Here is an 8,609-nt window from a genome sequence, read left to right as displayed (position 1 = left end):
ATATACAAATTTATACATATATGTGTGTATATATACTTTAAAAATATATCTCAATATGAATAGGATTCTGTGGGTCTGGTCATGGGGAAATCAAGGGAAAAAGGGCTTTCCAGGCAGGAGGAACAGTCTAGGCAAATCACAGAGTGGAGCATTTCTGCATTCAGACAGGATTAAAGGAGCACCTATAAGTGAAGGTGCTTGGTTGAAAGACTGCCCTGCACATGTACCAGCAGGATTCCCTCGGCACAAAGAGTCTTTGCTTTCCAAGGCAGCCTTGGCCTGGGCCTTCCTTCCTCAAACTCTATACTGTTTCTGCAGAAAACACTCCTTCCATCCATTTCAACAAATTGGTGATTCATTCCCACAGAGAAAACTGGCTTTTGGCATTTGAAAACATCATAAATGGGTAAAGGACACAGCAGTTTACACAAAAGGAAATATGGTTAGTAAACAGACATAAGGAAACACAGTCGATCTGGCTGGGAATCAAAGAAATGCAAAAGTAAACTGAGGTGCACATTTCTATCTATTAAATTAATAGCCATAACACAAAGGTTTAGATGATTATAGTCAATTTTGGTGAGGTCTGGAAGAAAGAAATTGCCTGGATGTAGTTGAAGGCAGGATCAGCTATAGGATCTGCAGGGCCCAGTGCAAAGTACAAGTACGGGGTCTCTTGTTCAAAAATTAAGAATTTCAAGACAGCAACAGCAGAGCATTAAACCAAATGCTGCATTCTTCTAAGTCCTCGTTGGGGGTCATATAAATAAGTACAGCCCTACTACAGGAGAGGAGGTGTTTCTTTTCCTGTGCAAGGCTGATCTCTTCACTGGTGTTTCAGAATCTCATCTTCTCCCACCTGCTCAGAGATCTTATTATCTATTGTCATTTCTTGACATTCACCTACTTGCTCTTCACCCAAGTTTTCCCAATAGCATTCAATAAACATACAAGACTTCCTTTCTGAAAAGAAAAATTAGAAAACCAAAATTCCTCCCTCAAGCCCTCGCCTCATCTTCTCCAGCTATCCTCCCACTTCCCCGTCTCAGCCAGGCTTCTGGAAAGGGCTTTATAGACATGCCAGCCCTGTGTCCTTATTTCTTATTTCTTCACCTTGTTTGTCTCTCCATCCTTACGGGTCTTGCCAAGGTCACCATCGATCTAAATCCATTTGCTGGGACCTCTTGGCAGCATTCTACACTGGTGACTACTCTCTCCTTCCTGTAACACTTCCCTTGTTAACCAAGTCCTCCTGGTTTTCTTCCCATATCTCTTTTAGTTCCTTGGCCAGCTGTCTTCCTTCACCTGTAAGTGGGAGGTCCTCACTTACCTGGTTTAGACTGTGTCCACCCTCACCCTTTCTCCTTAGGCAAGCCCATCCATGCCTTTAGTTATCATCCACACATTGATGACTCATGAGTTCACGGCTCTAATCCAAACTCTGCTGAATTTCAGACCCATAGTCCAACTGCCTATCTGTCATCTCTTTCCTATCTCAAAGACACCTTGAACTTATGAAGAAAACCACCCCAATCCTGATCTTCTTCCATTGTTCCCTATATCTGTGAATGGCGCGACTATTCATCCTGTTCCTTACACCAGACATCTAGCAGTTGTCCTGCATATTTCCTCTCCCTCCTCTTCTCCCACACATCTTAAATCCACTGCCAAGACTTGGTCAATTTTACCTCCTCCATATTTCCTAAATAGGTCCACTTACCTTCATTTCTATCCTGACTCTTGTCATCTAAGCAATCATCTTTGATCTTGACCACTGCAACAGCTGTCCATTGGTATCCCTCGAACTCCTTTCAAACTCCCCCTCCCCACTACATACTGCAGCCAGAGTGAGTGTTTCAAAGCACACACCCAGCTTTGCTCTCAAAATGAAGAGATACCCTTTTTGTGGCCCATAGTCCCTGCCTGGTCTTGCTCCAGGCTCCCCCAGCTTTTTAAGCTCCAGTTTTTGTAGTCTTCCTATCTCTGCCAAAAGGCATTTGTACATGCTGTTCCCTCTGTCTAGAATGCTGTTCTTTCTTCCTCTTTGGTCTAATTTTTTTTTAGTCCCCAGCTCAATCACTTTTTCCTTAGGAAATTCTTTATTAACCACCAGGCCAAGTTCCACCATGACGTTCTTTTATTGTTCCATGTCTCTTTCTCCTTAGGAATGCTTAGCATAGTTACAATTTTATCCATCTGTGTGATGACCTGATTGAGTCTGTCTCCTCAACTAGACAGTAGGGCCTATGAATGTAGACTATATGTTCTTCCTCGCCATTGTAAGCCCAACACTTAATCAGCGTCTGGAAAGAACAAAGTGCTCAATAAATATTTGGTGAATGAATGCATGGAAATCCATTTAACTATATTTTGAGAGCTATAGAAATGTTCATATATTTTAATCCAATAATTCCACTCCAAGGAATTTATCCCAGGGAAGCAATCCAAAAGAAAGAAAATGTTTTATACATGAAGGTATTAACTAAAATATTTTTCTAATTAAAAAAACTTTTTTTAAAATCTATAGATGTGCAGCAATAGGGGAAATGTTAAAGAGTGGTAGATCCACAAAGAACATGGTCATTAAAAACAATTGTGAAGACTAAGTAGCAATACAGAAAATGACTAACCATATTACAATTGTTTTTCAAAGCTGAATACAAAATTGGAATTTTACAACTAAGTAAAAATGTTTTATGCATGCAGACAAGTACCAGATGGGAACAAGGAAAAAGAAATGAGTTGATTTGTCTAAAAAAAGTGGATCATGATTGAATTTTCCATTGCATTTTGATTTTTCAGAGTAGTTATATTGTTTTTACTCAAATAATACTTTAATGTAATCTGTGATTTTCATCTAGCAATTATAGGTTGAATAAAATAGCCATCCATGTTAAGCTAAGGATCCATCAAAACACAGCTACTTATATTTGACTCACTGAACAGTGAATTCACAAATGCCTAATAAATGATGTTATTTAAGAATGACCTTATTAACCATTGTTGAAATAGATTCCACGATGACTATACCTTATGTTCATAACGAACATTCATGTACATGTCTTTGTGTGGCCATATGCTTCTGTTTCCCTTTGGCAAATACCTAGGAGTAGAAAAACTACACTATATGATAGAAATGTGTTTACTTTTTGTTTTTACTTCACTGTGAATCAGTTTCATTTTGAATTTTATTTGTTAATAATTATGTATATTTGAGGAATACAACATGATGATTTGATACATTTGCATATAGTTACACGATTACTGCAATCAAACTAGTTAACATATCATCACCTTCTCATAGTTACTATTTTTTGTGTGTGTGGTGAGAACACCAAAATCTACTTTTTAAGCAAATTTCCAATATTCAAACTAAAGTCATCATGCTCTGAATTAGGCTTATCTCTAGGCTTATTCATCCTGTTCAACTATAACTTTGTACCCTTTGACCAACACTTCCCCACTCCCCCCATCTCCTCACTTCCCCCACCTCCCTGTCCCTAATAACCACCCTTCTCTCTGCTTCTATGTGTTAGATATTTTTACATTTCAGAGATAATTGAGATCATGCAATATTTGTCTTTCTGTGCCTGGCTTATTTCACTTAGCATAACGTCCTCCAGTTTTATCCATGTTGTTGCAAATGACAAGATTTCTCCTTTTTATGGCTAAATAATATTCCATTGTCTTATATCACATCTTTATCCATTCATCCATCAACAGACACTTAGGTTGATTCCATATTTTGGCTATCGTGAATAATGCTACATTGAACATGAAAGTGCAGAGCCTTCTTCCACATACTGATTTCATTTCTTTTGGATATATACCCAGAACTGAGAGTGCTGGATCATATGAAAATTCTATTAATTTTTTGAGGAATATCCATAGTATTTCCATAATGGTTGTACCAATTTACAATCCCATTAACAGTGTACAAGGATTCCCTTTTTTCTACATCCTTGCTAATGTAATCTCTATCAAATCACCATGAGATATCACCTCACGCCTATTAAGTAGCCATCTTAATAGGTGTGAGGTGATATCTCATGGTGATTTTGATTTGCATTTCCCTGATGATTAGTGATATTGAGCATATTTTCATATATCTGTGGGCCATTTGTATGTCTTCTTTTGGGAAATGTCTATTCAGATCCTTTGCCCATTTTTAAACTGGGTTATTTATTTTCTTGCTATTGAGTTCTTTGAGTTCCTTGTATATTTTGGATAGTGACCTCTTATCAGATGTATGGTTTGCGAATATTTTTTTCCCATTCTGTTAGTTATTTCTTTATTGATGTTTCCTTTGCTGTGCCAAAACTCTCTAGTTTGATGCAGTCTTACTTGTCCATTTTTACTTTTGTTGCCTCATATTCAAAAAATCATTGCCCAGCCCAATGTCAAGAAGCCTTTTCCCTGTGTTTTCTAATAGTAGTTTTACAGTTTCAGGCCTTACATTTAAGTCTTTGATCCATTTTAAGTTCACTTTTGCATATGGAGTAAGTTAAGGCTTCAACTTCATTCTTCCACACATGGATAATTAACTAGTTTCTCAACACTACTTAATGAAGACACTGTCCTTTCCCTATTGTGTCTCTTGGCCCTTTTGTCAAAGATCAATTGACCATAAATACTTCTGGATTTACTTCTGGATTTTCTATTCTGTTTCATTGGTCTGTAGGTCTATTTTTATGCCAGTACCATGCTGTTTTGATTACTATAGCTTTCTATTATATTTTGAAATCAAGCAGTGGTCTATTTTGAAATTAGCTTCAGTTTTTTTGCCCAGCATTGCTTGGTCTTTTCTATTCATGGTCTTTTGTGGTTTCATATTAATTTTAGGATTATTTAGGATTATTTTCCTATTTCTGTAAAAAATGTGATTGAGATTTTGATAGAGATTACATTGAATTCATAGATTGCTTTGGGTAGTATGCACATTTTAACGATATTAAATCTTCTAATCCATATACATGGAATATATTTCCATTTATTTTTGTCTTCAATTTCTTTCATCAGTGTTTTATAATTTTCAGTATCTAGATCTTTCACCTCGGTTAAATTTATTTCTAGATATATATATATTTTTTGATGCTATTATAAATGGGATTGTTTCTTTAATTTCTTTTTTTGAGTTGTTTGTTGTTAGTGTGTAGAAACACAACTTATTTTTGTATGTTGATTTTGTACCTGTAACTACTGAATTCATTTATAAGTTCTAACTGTTTTTTGATGGAATCTATAGAGTTTTCCATATATAAGACCATGTTATCTGCAGAGATAATTTTACTTTGTTCTTTCAAATTTGGATGCCTTTTATTTCTTTTTCTTGCCTACCTATTCTGGCTAGGACATGCAGTATTATGTCAAATAGAAATAGTGAGAGTGGTCACCCTTGTCTTGTTTCTGTTCTTAGAAGTAAAGCTTTTAGTGTTTCACCTTTAAGTATGGTGTTAGCCATGGGCTTGTCATATATGGACTTTATTATGTTGAGGTACATTCCTTCCATACCTGATTTGTTGGAAGTTTTTATTATGAAAGGATACTGAATTTTGTCAAATGCTTTTGTTTTGCATATATTGAAATAATCATATAATTTTTATCTTTCATTCTGTTAATGTGTTTTCACATGTATTGAATTCAGTTTTCTAATATTTTGTTGAGGATTTTTACATCTATTTTCATCATATTTACATCTATTTTTTCCTTGTAGTGCCTTTGTCTGATTTTGGTATGAGAGTAATGCTGACCTCATAAAATGAGTTTTGAAGTGTTCCCTCCTCTTTGATTTTTTGGAATTTTTTTTTTTTTTTTTTTTTAATGTTTGGCACCATTCACCAGTGCAGCCATTGGGTCCTGAGTTTTTCATTGTTGTGTGGAACAGGTAAGAATTTCCAGGGACTACTAAGAAAGTAGAATTTGTAGCTAAGAACATGGCCTCAGATTTAAATCCCATTTCTGCCACTTGCTGGCTATGTGACCTTGAGTAGGATGCTTTGTCCCTCAGTTTCCTCAGCAGTAAGATGGAGATCATAAGACATACTTTATGAAGTTGTTGTGAGGTTTAAATGGCTTAATACATGTAAGCACTTAGAACAATGCCCGATATGTAGATTGTGATAAATTAGTGGGAGTTGTTGTTATTATTTGGGAAGGTGAAGTGAAAAAGCCTACATTTCTTATAATAGAGCTAGATGTGGCCTAAACTATAATTTGGGCAACAAAAGGAACTGCGGCCTTAATTGTTGTCACAAGCTATTGAGGCTATGCAAGCTATCTTGACATAATGGTAACCCAGGGACAAATGTGAGACTAGGTCCTGGAGCTGTTAATTTGCAAGTGGCAAACAAGTGACAGACTAAGAGCTGAGAAGTGAAAAGGAGCAATTGCTATAGCCTGGGAACCCTTAGAATCAGATAATCAGAGCTAGAAGAGGTTTTTACAAGCTTGTCCAATGTCATGAATTTTGTCAGAGGAAGAAGCTTGGAGGGGAAGCAACACAGCTAATAGTGGCAGATCCAGACTTAGCACTAAGGAACCCATAGTCTCCTGGTACCTGCAGCACAAAAATGGGCATCAGCACCCCATGCCCTCTCTGTTCCAGTCCAGGCAAGGCCTGGTCAAAAATGGCTGGTGCTCACTAACAGAGAAGGGCTGTTATATAATAATAATAAATGTTAATATAATTTTTTATACTTTTAGATAGTACTTACTATGTGCTAGTTACAATTGTATTAGGTTAACCCATTTTTGACTAAGAAAAATGACAATTTTATATAGGTCAACCTAATACATTATTTAATCATGACAAAAAACTATGAAATATATACAATTATTATCCTCATTTTACAAATGAGACTGAGGAACAGAGAGTTTAAATGACTTACCCAGAGACACACAACTGGTATGTGATGGAACCAGTTTACAATCCAGGAGGTCTCACTCCAGAGCCCATGCATGTAAACTTCTTCTCTAGACACTGGCATAGCCTTGCCCACAGTTCTAGGGTACTGGTGCTGGCACCTGTACCCCATGCTGACCCCCAGCATTAGAGAACCAGCTTTCCTCAGGAAATCAGAGCAGCCCAAAACCTTCTGGGGCCTTATCAGAAAGAACGTATGCTGGACCAGCCCTGTGATCTTATGCTGGTGGGGCCTCCAGACAATGGAACAACTGGTGAGCACCAGGCATCACGGCAGAGACAATGTGCTTCTCCAAACACCAGCCACCAGAATAACAAACACTGCTGACTTCCACAGCACTGAAGTCTAAATATTGAAGTGGAGCATCCGTGCCTCACCACGTGTGGTGATATTTCAGTGGAAAAAAGTCAGCAGTTGCTATTGTCTAGATTTCCCAGAGGGAAGATCTGAGGCTGTTTCTCTAGTCCTACAAGACTTCTGCCGCCTCTTGTGAGCCCCTAGCCTTAAAGAGAGCTTGTTTGATGTAAGCCGGACTGGGGAACCCGAACATCCCACTGTGATCTTTACTCATCTATAGCAAAACAAGAAAATAAGGACAATGTGGAAAGTTTTTCCTAAAGCTAAATGTTTCCATTTAAAGAACACTATTTATGATGCATAGCTTCCTTTCCAAGGCTCCTGTGCTCTGTGTTAGATCCATCCTCATCTCTGTACTTACCAGCTTCCTCTTCTACTGCATACTCTGCATTGCACAAGGCCCTAATAGTGGCTTCTGCAGCCACAACTCTGCTTCATGACTTTTCAGTCTCAATTTCCATGGCTAACTGCTTCATTCCTTCAATATTTCTGTGCCCACATTCTCTCAGGAGAATATGATTGACTTAATATGCCTCTTTTATGCCAAACTTTGTCATGTGTTGCTGGCTAGCCAATCAGCCAGCCGCCTTTGGGCCAAGTGGCCACCACTGTTTCAATCAGCTGACATGGCCCAATACACAATTGCCCTTTGAGCAGTTGGAAATAGTGGGGCCAGTTCCCCTGGGAAGGTACTTAAAAGGCAGGTGCTATGATTGACATTGCTGGCACAAAAATCCAGTTTGGAGGTTTCGCAGCAATATTGGATTTGCATTTCTCAGTCTAGGAAGGTGTCAAGAGTTGTGGCTCACAAAGGTCCACCTGAGATATATATACAAGTCAGGCTCTGAGGGAAGTAGCCAACGGGTGGACTCACACCAGATAGGCAGGATTCAGCCCAAGAGGGTAGTTCTTGAGGCAGAGAGGAAGACACGGATTTACTCATATTTCAAAAGAAAATCTGTAAGCCTTGGTAAAAAACTGGATATAAGGAATGAACAAGAACAGGTTTGGGAGACGAAATAAATGGCCAGTTCTGTTCTGATGTGTTGAGACATGAGACATCCTACTCAATTTACCAACAGGAAGTTGGGTGTTCAAGTGGGAAGTTTAGGAAAGAAACGAAACTTTTCTTAGGAAAGAATTCTTCCTCTGGGCTGGAAGGACAGATGTGAGAATCTTCAGCATGTTGGTGGTTGAAACCATAGAGTGGATGATTTCACCCTGGGAGAAGTGGAGTGTACAATTGACACTTGACAAATACGTGTTGGATGAATAAGTGAATGAATGAGAAAACGAGTGAATGACCTGGCCAAGTCCTGGTGATTGCTC

The 8,609-nt window shown here is 38.1% G+C and overlaps 1 long non-coding RNA gene across 1 annotated transcript in view; it reads right to left on the bottom strand.

Moving 5' to 3' along the window:
• Positions 1-2,119: 2,119 nt before the first annotated feature.
• The window catches only part of LOC111735830, a 37,754-nt gene continuing 31,264 nt past the window's right edge, over positions 2,120-8,609 (bottom strand). Inside the window, exon 3 of the long non-coding RNA XR_002778996.1 lies at positions 2,120-2,303. This is a non-coding gene — a long non-coding RNA (uncharacterized LOC111735830). The remainder of the gene's footprint in view (positions 2,304-8,609) is intronic.

The sequence above is a fragment of the Pteropus vampyrus genome, unplaced genomic scaffold (genome assembly GCF_000151845.1).
Source record: "Pteropus vampyrus isolate Shadow unplaced genomic scaffold, Pvam_2.0 Scaffold15, whole genome shotgun sequence".
Taxonomy (NCBI): Eukaryota; Metazoa; Chordata; class Mammalia; order Chiroptera; family Pteropodidae; genus Pteropus; species Pteropus vampyrus.
Note: the sequence above shows the minus strand (reverse complement) of the source record. Positions and strands in the feature narration are given on the sequence as shown.